We start from the raw sequence: 12,098 nt of genomic DNA on the forward strand, positions 1-12,098 counted from the left end.
GAGTACCAGAGCTTTTCAAAGAGGGAAAAAAACCACACTTCTTTTTTGGTGTAGTTGATATAAGTTATTTTTTATTAACATTCTTCTTAGAAAAAAGCAAGGCTTTCTGAATAAGCCTTGTATATATTCATAATATGTGTGCATGCACAAGAAGAATCGAACTGTGTCAAATATGGTTGATGATAATGTCAGCTTGAGTGCTCAGCTTTGCAATCACTAGCTACTGGCAGCGAGATCTTGAAAGGCTTTGAGGTAACATTTCTGCTAACATGTAGGCAATCTATATGCTGTTAATTACAGTAAATTTTATCAGTTGAAATAATAATAAAAACAGTGAAGATAGACTGGACTTCTTACAACTCCCATTGAAGCATCAGGAATTGCATTGCCTCGGGCAGTGAGGCAGATACATATGTGACCAGATACAATAGCCAGTTTATTTCATGTGGCAACTTCTATGTTCCTATAGATGAGCTATTGCTGTGAATTATCCAGTTATAATTCTGTAGTCCATCAGAATCTATGTCTTTTCAATGCTATTTAATTGAGTGAGCTGCAGTATAAGCAAGTTGTATGGTTATGTTACATGGAAGTATGGAAGTCCCAGAAGGACGTGACTTGCACGTTCTGTTGCCCCTCCAAAATCTTTTTTTTTTTTTTTTTAATGCAGTGAAGAATTTTAGCAGGTTATTTCATTTGAGTATACATGTAAACATTTGACTTTTCTAATCATCTGTGTGTAAAGGAAATACCGAATTAATTCCTGCCAGCCGCTTCACGAAAACAACTGGAGCCTTATGGAAGACATGTAGAAAAGGGATCTTCACCATCTAATAGTACCTGCAGCCAGAAACTAGTTTAGGCATGCATGTCAAATTGATAATACTGCATAGATGAAGCATTCTTTAACTACAGGGAATATTGAACAATAATTTTGAGAAGTGTAACTGCCCTAATAATAAATTTAAAGAGGAAAAAATGCATCAATTGTATTTTAGAGGTAATTTTTAAACCATTTTTTTAAAAAACCTCAACAAGCTTTTTTTTTTTTTTTTTTTGGACTTAAACCAGATGATATTTAGTTTAAGTTGAGGAGTTACCTATTTTAAGCTCAATTAAAATAACCTTCTCAAATTGCAGATTGAGTATAGGAAAGATGTTATTTAGTTTGGTTTAAAAGTTTATCATAAGCTAAAGCGGTGCATCATATACAATCACACTGTAGGCACTTCTCAGTATTTTAAGTGCTGTTTTATTGACTGGCATAGAGTGAATCACAGAATTTTCTAGATTGGAAGAGACCTCCAAGATCACAGAGTCCAACCTCTGACCTAACACTAACCAGTCCTCCACTAAACCATATCACTAAGCTCTACATCTAAATGTCTTTTAAAGACCTCCAGGGATGGTGACTGAAACACTTCTCTGGTCAGCCTATTCCAATACTCTTGCTAAGTTATTTTTTTATTATATATATATATATATATTTAAATGAAATAAAGCTCTACAGTAATAGTATGAGGGATTTTATTTGTGCTTTTGCACAGTCAGTGGTCTTGTGTTCTGAGGCTATATTTTGAATGGGCTTTGGCACACAATTATGGAAAGAAGACAGTTTGCCTTCTGCAGCACTTGTTTACTTCATCTTTCCAGGAAAAACAAAACAGATGATTTTTCGCAAAAATCGTATCCTTCATCCAATTCTTCACGGCCTATCCAAATACTCATCCATGACGTATCCAAATACTGTGCGTGGGGGACAGTGAGTGGGACATGGCTAGTGATTTTTTGTGCCAAACATTTTTCCTTTTTCCTTTTTTTTTTTTTTTTTTTTAATTAGTTGAATTGCTGATTATTTTCTTCTGTTGTACTCCACCTAGAACTCAGGTCTAGTCCTCTGACATAGTTTCTATGCCTTTAGAGAGGAGTTTCCTCTTTCATCCATGCGTTCATCTCCTTCCATGTCTTTCCATTAGTACTTTCTCTGATACGCTCACTTTAAAGGCAGTTATGTTATTCAAAACACAAACATGAATAAAGAGATCTCTCTAAGTGATATAAACATATGTAATTGTCTATAGTGTTCTAGGAAAGGATTATTTCAGTTATAATGCCAATTCTTTCTAAGTGTCTTTTTCCTAAATTCATACAATGGTGATGAAAAGACAAAGAATTTCATTTCCAGTTTGACCTTTTCAAAGTTGTTTCACTTGTGTGTGCACAAGTCTTTTGGTTCTGAAAAGAAATCCTGTGCCATCCTCAGCTGTAGAATATAGACCTTTCTTTCCGTGTCTGTATTACTAAAATAAAGAATACTGTGAGTTCTTGTAAAAATACTGCAATTCAAGTGCAGAATATATACACCCAACCTTTTGTATGTACAGGTTAGGAATGTGCCTATTGTCATATCATCTGAATTACTATGTCACTTCTCTGAATAACCACTGAAACCTTGAAATACTGGGCACCCAAAGGCATTCTGAATTTCACTCTTTACAAGGACATATGCTGTTAGCAGCTTTATTGTTTTAAGGGGATTTCTAAAGGTAATTATGCCACTGAAAAGTAGACACTTTGATTAAAAATAATAATAAAAGAAAAAGAATTCTTACAGGTGCATAATTTTGTAATTTTATTGGACTTTCCAGAAGTCCATCTGATTGCTTTATCAGATCCTAATTATGTTATGTGTATATATAAGCATTGTCAATATTATTATTCAAAAGTCTCTAAGAGTCTTCTATTTTAAAATGCCTATAGGTTGTATAACTGGTAAGGAATGGAGAATGTACAAGCAGCATTAGTGAATCTCAAATCAAGCTTATCTGGCAGTTTTCTTGCCTCAAAAATCTGATTTCCTTTACAAGACTTCATTAATAAGCTTCATTTTTTATTTTCAGTTTGAATTTTTTTATGATTATCCTCATTAATGTAGCAGTGCAATATTTAGGATTGCAAATATCATGTTATTTAAATGAAACATCTTTCAGTGAAATTACATTACCTTACTGTTATTAAACACTGAGATTTATATTTGGGCACTCGAACACTGAAGGTCTCTAACTCCTATGTTATAAATGTGAATGTTTCCACTAGCTAATATTTATGCTTTTTCTTATTTTCTAAAAGGTAACATTTGTTAGATACTCATAGTGAAGAGCCGAATACGCTTTTCTTTGTATGAAAGTGTAACAGTCTTTCTCTGACTGATTGTGCAGTCATGACATAGCTGAGGTGAAGATCCAACTTCAAACATTGCAAGATAAATCATTTCCACATTCTTGCTTAAGTGGCTATTTTAGTGTAGAGAAGCACATTTTCTGTTGAGTGCTAATGCCACTGTCTCCTTGACCCAAGGTCTTAACTATTTTGAGCAAAGTAGGCTTGGTAGTTGGTGTAAGGAAGAGTTTGTAAGTAAAACAGTTGCCTGGTAGAAATTTTGAAATTTCTGTGCCTCTTGGGATTGTTCATTGGTAAAAGCATTGAAAGAATGAAATGTGCTTTATGCAAGGTACTAACAGGAATATGTTCTTGTTGTCTTTTCTTATTTGTAGAAACTGGGGTAGGAGGGCTGGAACCACAGGCTTACATGAAGGACCTGAGGAAGGAAACATGCTTCTCAACTCATTTTGTATTGTGCCCAGCAGCTCCAGCAGCTTTGCTCTTGTTTTCAGCAGTGAGATCTATTAGCAGGAGGCATGCTTTTTATTTTTGTTTATTTTTATTTTTTTTTCCTCTTGAAAAGAGGAGGAAGTAAGAACATGTAATGTTGCTTAGTGGAAACAAGACTGTAGTTTTATCCTGGTTTTGCTGTTTGAGGGCAGCCTAGCAGCACCCACATGAACAACAAAGCCATGTAATTATTTTTGTGGTTGTAACACACAAAAAAATCATCAACCAGGAATGCTAGTTAAACTTCAGTAGCTTTGTTGTCACTAGGAATATAATGGAATTTAGTTGTGTGCACTTCACATGAGCTAAAACTGTGCTCATTTCTTCTCTTGATGTGCTATCCTTGAGGTGTGTTACTGTTTCAAGCTGTGTCCTGATGACTGTGTTCCCAAGCCCCTCTGGACTGTGTCAGTTTGGTGCAGAAGAGCCTTTTCCTCCCCTGGATTGTGTCAGTTCCCTGGCATCAAATTCTTCTGCAAATGTAGGGAGACCTTGAACATTTGAAAGGACTTTCAGGTTTCAAACAAGAAGAACATCGTCAGAAACAGAGGTGAAGTAAATATGTTGTGTTTTTTTGCTGTTCTTTTTGCTGTTAAGTTTTAGTGGCTGCATAAGAGAATAAAAATAAGCATTTAGAGGGAGATAAAAACAAGGGCACCTTTCCACTGGTGCTACCTGATGATTCTCTGGTGATTTCTCCCACACAGAGCTGCCCAGCTTTATTTGCCATGGTCAGGGGAAGGTGAGGCAAGGTCTCTGCTTCATGCAGTTTCTCCCTTTTGCCAGAGTACTTCTGCAGCTTTAGTAGAGAGAGGCTGTATTTGGAAAGACCTTTTGCTCTCTTGTTGTTTCCTCATGCTGGAGAATAGCATTATGAAGGATAGATAGCATTTAGCTGTAAATGAGTTTCATTGTTTTTAATTCAAGTAGCAGCCTCTGTGAATTGTTTTAGAACAGCATCACACTACTGACTTTTTAAAGGAAATGGAAAAAATGTCTGACACAAAGACATCTGAAACGAGGCAGTTGATTCATATAGAATATTAAGAACACACCTAGTGGAAATATTGTGTGAGAGTGTTAAAAATAAACCTAGACTCATTTAGTCCTGAGTGTTTAGCTGGGTTAAAACTGAAGAGAATGGGCAGAAAATGAGCTTTCCTACAAAATAAACTAACATGCTTCAAATTGCTCTAGAACACTGCAAGATGTATTTTAGCAGTGTGCATAATAAATGTGAAGTTGTTATTTAGTTCATGAAAAATAATGTCAGCAGTAATAAAGACAGGTAATGACAGTCCAGTGGTGCTTTCTGGCTGAGAGCACTGAGGGAAAAAACTACTGTCACTGCAATTAGCAAAATATTTTGTGTGTTTTTTCTTGTTTCCTTTGAGCTGCCTGTCAATCAACTACAGCTATGTCATGTCAGTGTATTACAGGGCAGGTTTTCAAAGCTACTCATGGAAGATTTAACTACACTAAAGGGTTTGCTTGAATAAGAAGTTCCCTGACTTTATGGGAATGTCCAAAGGAGTCAAACAGGTGGCAGATCAGCAGGAACAGTAAAGATGTAAGTATATAGAATCCCAAAGAGAAGCTGGAAAATAAAAGCAAGTATGGTAAAATAAAATATCTTTATGGATGCAAATTAACTGCAGAAAAGACACTTGAGGCCTTGCCTCTCTTCCTCTTTCATACATGCAAAAAATTAGATTTTGCCAAGTGACAAAACACAATTCTTCTTTTCCTTTGCAAACATATTCAATGGTACTTGCTTAGCATCTTCATAGTTCTATTCCTTATTTTCATTCCTTAAATTGAGAATGTTTACAAAGCATCTGCATTTGTATGAAACATGACAAAATTATCAGATAATTGTTGGGTACAAAATGTTAGGTGCAGTAAACAGATACTGAACACATAAAGCTTCTTTTTTGGAAGAAGAGTTATCAGTTCTCGAGGTTGCTAACTACAGGTCGTTTGCACCAAAGCTATTTTTGAAAATATCTGCAGTACAGAGATAATAGAGGAATGATGTCTCACAAAGTGTTTCTGATTATAAAGTGTATTTAATAATGTATTAATTTGCTCATCTAATGTTATAAACCTTTCAATCATCACAAAGATTATTTTTTTCCTTTTTAATTTGATAAGTTCCTTTCAGCATTGTTCTGAAAAGGGTGAGAAAGTCTTTGAAACAAGTTCTTACATCCTAAATTACAATGGATTAAGTTCAATATAGCTTTGAAGCAAAGTGCTTTTAAACTTGAGCATAGGGGAGCGTACTTGGTTCTTGTGTACTTGGTACTTAGTGCAATCAAAATAGTTTTCTTTTGAAATTTTTCTTGCTGTGACTCGAGGTTTTGATCTCTTTGCAGAGATCAAGATTTGCAAGGGTGAAATTAAAGCCTAAATATTTAGTGAACTTTATGGTACTTAGAACAAAGAAATGAATAGGACATCAGCAGTAAGTATTAATATCAATAGATGCATAGTTTTTTAGGCTGCTATTTGACATCTGGAAGAATCCCTAAAAATTTGTTTTCATATTTGCCTGCAACATGTTTTTTCCAGATTTAATTCATCTGTAGTAGCTGGTTTTCAAAAGCAGAATTTGAGTTTTTTTTCTCTCTCTCTCTCTCTCTCTCTTTTTTTTTTTTTTTTCTCTGCTTAGCTTCTTGCATTCTTCCTTTCTGTTTCTGTCCACCTAACCTTGTTCTTACCCTGAATGTCTGCTGGTGGTTCTCATGTTTGCTCTCTCTGCCGGTCCCTCTGTTATGACCTTTAGCACACAGGAAAGGACAGTGTCTCCTCTTCCTCTGTTGTGGGCTTATGTACAAGGCTGTGGCCATCTTTGCTGGCTTCAGTCAACTAAAGCTCTGTATTGATTTTTTTGCAGGTGAGTCCTAAGGCTTCTGTGCATCTAACTTTTATTCTCAAAGTAACATTTCTTATAAAGAAAATGCTTGCAGGGTACTGACACTGGTACTTTCCTCTGACTGCATCATAGAGATTTTATATCATTTAACTTTTTTGTGGTGGAGGATGGCTTTGTGGCACAGACAGAAGGAAGCACTGTGGAGCAGAGGAGCTCTGGGTTTAAAGCAAAGTCTGTGCTAAAAGCAAAAACTGGCTTTGGGATGAAAACATTGTTGGCTAGGAGAAATCTCTTATCTGGGGTGACTCTGAGACATAATTGAATGACTCAAGTAAATATTTGTTTAATGTGTCATGAAAAGTACCCTGGCATCCCAATTAGTGGAAATGCAAATTTTTTTTATATACAAAGAAAAAAAAATCCGGTGAATTCTGGATGGCTCCAAACACACACAGGGACCAAGAGTTCAGTATCTGTCATGTTAAACTGATTAAAGAAAAATATTCTGGTTAACTTCTTGTCCATAATTACATCAGTGTTTGAAATTTTCTTTTTCATTGCAGCATGTAGCTCTGAAACATCAATTTACATAACCTACTATTTTTAGGATCAGTTTCCTTGGGCTGGCTAATCTCTGCTGTGTTGTAAAGGAACCTACTCTGTGTGGATGCTGACGGAATGGTTGTTTAGTTACCTCCAAAATCTCCTGGTGTGTGCTCCTGCTTTTGGAAGGTTCAAGGTTTGTTTTATTAAAAATAAATGAGATTCATAACTGTAATTCACCATTACCCAGCCTGTCGAAACACGAATAAGACCTGTACGTGGGTCTGCAATGGTTTAACTAAATGAGTTTATTAAACAGGGAAAGCTCTAGCATGAGGATATAAACAATGGTTTTGGAAAACACTAAGTGGAGGAAAATTGGCTGTTATTCAGTTTTGCAGTGTTTACTTGCTTTTCCTATTGTGGCAGGAGATTTTATTTTGTAAAGCTTGTTTAACCTTCAGTGTCACTTTGTTTAATCTGAGCAGCTACATGAAACGTCTAAAGTGCCAACGTGTCATCCCTTGGCTAGGGCTGGGGACGTGCATCCTGATCCGCCTGCATCCTGATCCACATGCCTGAAGCTGCCTGTGAGGCACGAAGTGACACACGAGGAGGGCAGCAGCACCCAGCCCACCTCCAGGAAGCAAATATTTTAGTCCTGACTCCTGTAACAGGCGTTCTGCCCCCTGCTTTTCTCGCTAGGGCCTGACTTCAGGGAGGGAAGTTTTCTTTTGGTGTCACATTCTTTTGCAATGTCTCATTTTGGTTTGCAATAGATGATGCATGGACCGCAGGGGAGGATGGGCTTTGGAGGCTTAGTTAGCCCTGGTGACTCACCAGAGAGTTTTTTGATAGCCGACCTCTTTGCAGTCTGGAGGGTGGAAGTCATTTAAATCACCTTGGAATTAAGTTTTACCTGCCTGGCAGCAGCACTTAGCAGGGCAGATGTAGCAGTGGGTGAAGGTGCCAAGGGCTGGGGACCAGTTCCTCCTTCTTTGCTCCATTTCTGACCGTAGAGGCTCCAGATGCTGATCTCCATTGCATCTTTCCAAATATTTTTTTTTTTTTTTGAGAGAGCATAAAGCCTGGCTCGTTCCTTGAAAGTAATCAACTTCAGCCTTCTGCAGTTTGAGTGAAAATCTTACGGCAGTTTTATGAAATGGTCAACAGATGTTTTCCCTGCCAACAAATGGGAAAACAGTTGTGTTCTAAGATGCTTGTTGTTGTTTTTGTTCAATGTGGAAGGTATTGTCCAAGAAATACCAGGGCAACTTGGGAGTTTTCATGAAGTTGCCTTTCAGTATCCTTTTAAGGGAATAATTTTTATTACGAAAATTTATGTCAGGCATTTGTTCCTGTTGCACTCTGGTGCCAAGCAACTTGATTCTTCAATCAAGCTTGTGCCATCTGTTTTTAATTCAAATATTCATTGTAATTGAATACTGTGTTATCGAAGTGACTGTACTTGTTCCCATTTGCTAACAAGGTACATAGCTTGCTGACATCTGCATATGGATAGGTTTGAAACTTGCTGTATCCTGTAATCATTCCTTGTTAAAGAAAAGATGTGGCAAAGAATGAGCCCTCAGGAGTTACAGACTGATGGCATTCATGGAGGGGTCATGAAAATTCCTGTAATAGATTATTATTCAGTGCAATTGCCGCCCTATTGTTTCAGTGTATTGTATTGTCTGAAACTTGCCTTGCATCTGCACAAGTTTGATGCTAATTCAGAACATACTGTTATCAATTCAAGGATTTTTAGAGTTTTTTTTTTTTTGTGATTCTGGTTTGATCTGACTGCTTCAATGATTTCCTCCAACTAGGCAATGCTGTAAGGTGTCTGTAGGATAAGCTAATCATTGTATCTCTATGGGAGCAGGGTAGTTTGTTTCCTGTATCACCATGACACTGGATGTTATTTGTTTGCTCCACAGCTTATGGTTCTAGGGGAGGATTTCATAGCAAAAATGATAACTTTCAGGTAATGCTTTTGAGTTTAGATGGAGACAACTCAGATGTTTTAGGATATAAATAATCCCATTTAATTATATATATATTTATACATGGTTAGCTAGTTATCCTTTCCACTGTTTTTGTACTTTTTAATTTAAAATAATTTTAAAGATAGCATTTAGGAATTTTGGTCAATAATTACTTGCCAAGAATATGCTAAATTTCTTTTCAGGTGATCAGGGAGAAGCTGACCAGCTCTACATGTTACATTTTTGAGCCCTAGGTAAGGAAAAGGGAACCTTATTTCAGCATCATGAATAAGTCTGCCAAAATAGTTCCCAGTAGTTGAAGAAAAGCAGTGAACATGGTAAATTGTTTTTTTCATAGCACTACCAAAAGCTTAGAAAACAGGGAAGCTCTATTAGTGGAGTACATTTCAGTGTGATTTTCATCCTGCTTAGGGGAAAATCCTGATAAGTCCAAATTGTCCTTAGCTTCCCTCTGCTACTGAGGTTAGGAGACTGTAGAAAGGGACACATGAAGAAGCTGCTCTCTGCTTTTCCAATAAATCAGCTGTTGCAGATAGGTCGAAGGTAATCCAGGATTTGTCTTTCTGTTCAGTTTCTTCATCTTTAATGATGGCATTAAAGCTTGTTTCAAGTAGTTATAGATGTAATTCGCAAATGGTGCAAAGCTTATTTTTCTTTTCTTTCTCTGAGAAATATGACCTTTAAACAAACAAACTTTCTCTCCCTTGTCTTTCATTTTGTTTTTTATTACTCTGCCCTTTTTGACCTGGAGGTTTTGACCAACCATCTACTCTTTTAGTCTTCTAAACATTTTGCAGTGACAGCGTAGGTGTCTGTGTAATACATGTAAACTATGTGCCATACCATGACACAGGTTGAAAACCATTTTGTTGCTGTGTAAATTGGTTCATAATTTTTTTTTTTTGCCGTAGTGCTAGCTCAGAAGCAATAATATAAAATAAATGTATTTATTTACAAAAGCTTTGCATCCTAAAAAGGTGTTTAATATCTAGTAATACATTGCCATATACAAAAAATCCTGAAATTCTGACTCAAAACCTCCATTTGTTACAATGGATTTTTTAAAGGGTAAAAATGGCAAGTTTCACTCAGTCTTAAATGCTGTTAATTTGAAGTGTGCAATTATTAGATCTGAAAGAATACCTTTAAAAGACTGTAAGTTGAATCACGTACTTACTATGAAGTTTGGTTATAAATGTTTAATTTTGGACGCATGGAAAAGTGGTAACTGGGTGACCTGTTTGTGTAGCATGTACAGATTTAGTTTTTATTTCCTTGTTTGATGATGTATACAGAAAATATTGAGGATCTGTGTACTTACTATTCTGATATTGATAAGCTTATACTGCAGAGTTGAAGATAGTAGCCAGCCACTATGGAACTGAAAGGTAAAGGAGTTTTCCTATGTGATGCCATCTAAAGGACAAAAAGTGGTATAAATCGATAAATCTTTTTTTTTTTTCTTTTTTTTTCTTTTAATGCAATTTACAGGGCATAGTCTTTTTGATAGGAAGTATGTGTTGCTTATGAACTCAAGAGATTTTGTTGGAGTAGATTCACTAAATAACAAAATTATTTCCTTTTTTTTTTTTTTTTGATTGTCAGATACGAAGTAGACAGAATATCTGGAAACTTTTTATTATCTGCACTGCTTACACAGTGAATGTCTGTGATTCATGAATGTGAGTCAGTATCTTGTTTTATTCCTCTTGTCCTTTCCTTTTTCTGTAATCTGTTAATAACTTAACAGTGAATTATGCAAATTGCCTTAATCAGAGGAATAAGTTTGGATTATTATTTCACTTTATGTCAGTATTTGTTATGTGCTAGTAGATTTCCAAATACAAAAAGATGGTATCTTCTCCAGAAGGGCTAAACTACGATGCCACAGCCAGAACTCCATTACTTTGAGTGACGTTATTAACACAGCGTAGCAGAAACATTGTCATACATTTCCTTTCAGCTGTGAGTAACTCTTAAACTAAATCCACTGGGCAGGAACTTGACGTAGCTGTTTTAAAAAATTTCAGCAGGAAGCATTCTTTTGTTTTAGGTATGATCTTAGTGGAAAAGAGTGGAAAATGGGCAATGTTTTTTGCACATTTTAACATTCCTATGTTTATTTGCTTTGAACTAGCATACTCTTGTAGATATATTTTGGACATTATTGATTTGTCTTTTCAATGTTGCTGTGAATGTCTGAATTAAAAAAGTTAGGTACTTTGGGAAACTGTGGCTTTTCTCTTTGTGGGTAAGTTGTAGCAGTGATGGTGGAGGGTTGCTGCATGCTGTGGCCGATTTTTTTTAAATTTTTATTTGTATATCCCTATTGGCTCTGTGGCAGGCTCCATTAATAGGTCCACTCCTGTGTTTGAAAGTGGGCATCCGCTTAAGTACCTTGTTTGGTAAGGACTTCTGTGGTAAGTGTCGGAATGGCTTTGGGGAGCGCTGGATCTGAGGTCTTCCCCTTTCCCGTGAGTCTCACAGCCCGATGTGCTGCGGTGGCTGCAGTGTATTTATGTGCCTAGATTAGCAGTGTCCTCTCCTGGATTGGGCACTTACACAAGGAGGAAACTGAAGCGCTGGAGGATGTTTACACAGCGGGCAGTGGGCATTGCTGTTAATATTTTAGAGAGCCTTTTAAGGGCTGTTATATTATTAATCTGATATCTTAATAGCATGCAAAATGCATAAAAGTTGTGCCTAGAAGAAACATTCCCAAAGTACCTTAATCCTTATATCGATAACACTACTATTGGGTTACACGCTTTTAATCCCAGAGGAGTTGTCGCCTGACATTAAACTGTCCAAATAGTATTTATATCTGCTGCTGCCCTGCAAGATCACTTAACCCTGCACAGCAGTTTAAAAGTAGTTAATGACAGACCCGGCATGACTTGCCCCTTATGAATGATCACATAAGTTCGACCTGTGCTGTCATGGTTTATGGAGGAAGGCAGTTTGTCCATAGCCTGCTTCAGCCACAGCAGGTAATT

Source organism: Aythya marila, assembly GCF_965140915.1.
Source record: "Aythya marila genome assembly, chromosome: 8".
Classification (NCBI taxonomy): domain Eukaryota; kingdom Metazoa; phylum Chordata; class Aves; order Anseriformes; family Anatidae; genus Aythya; species Aythya marila.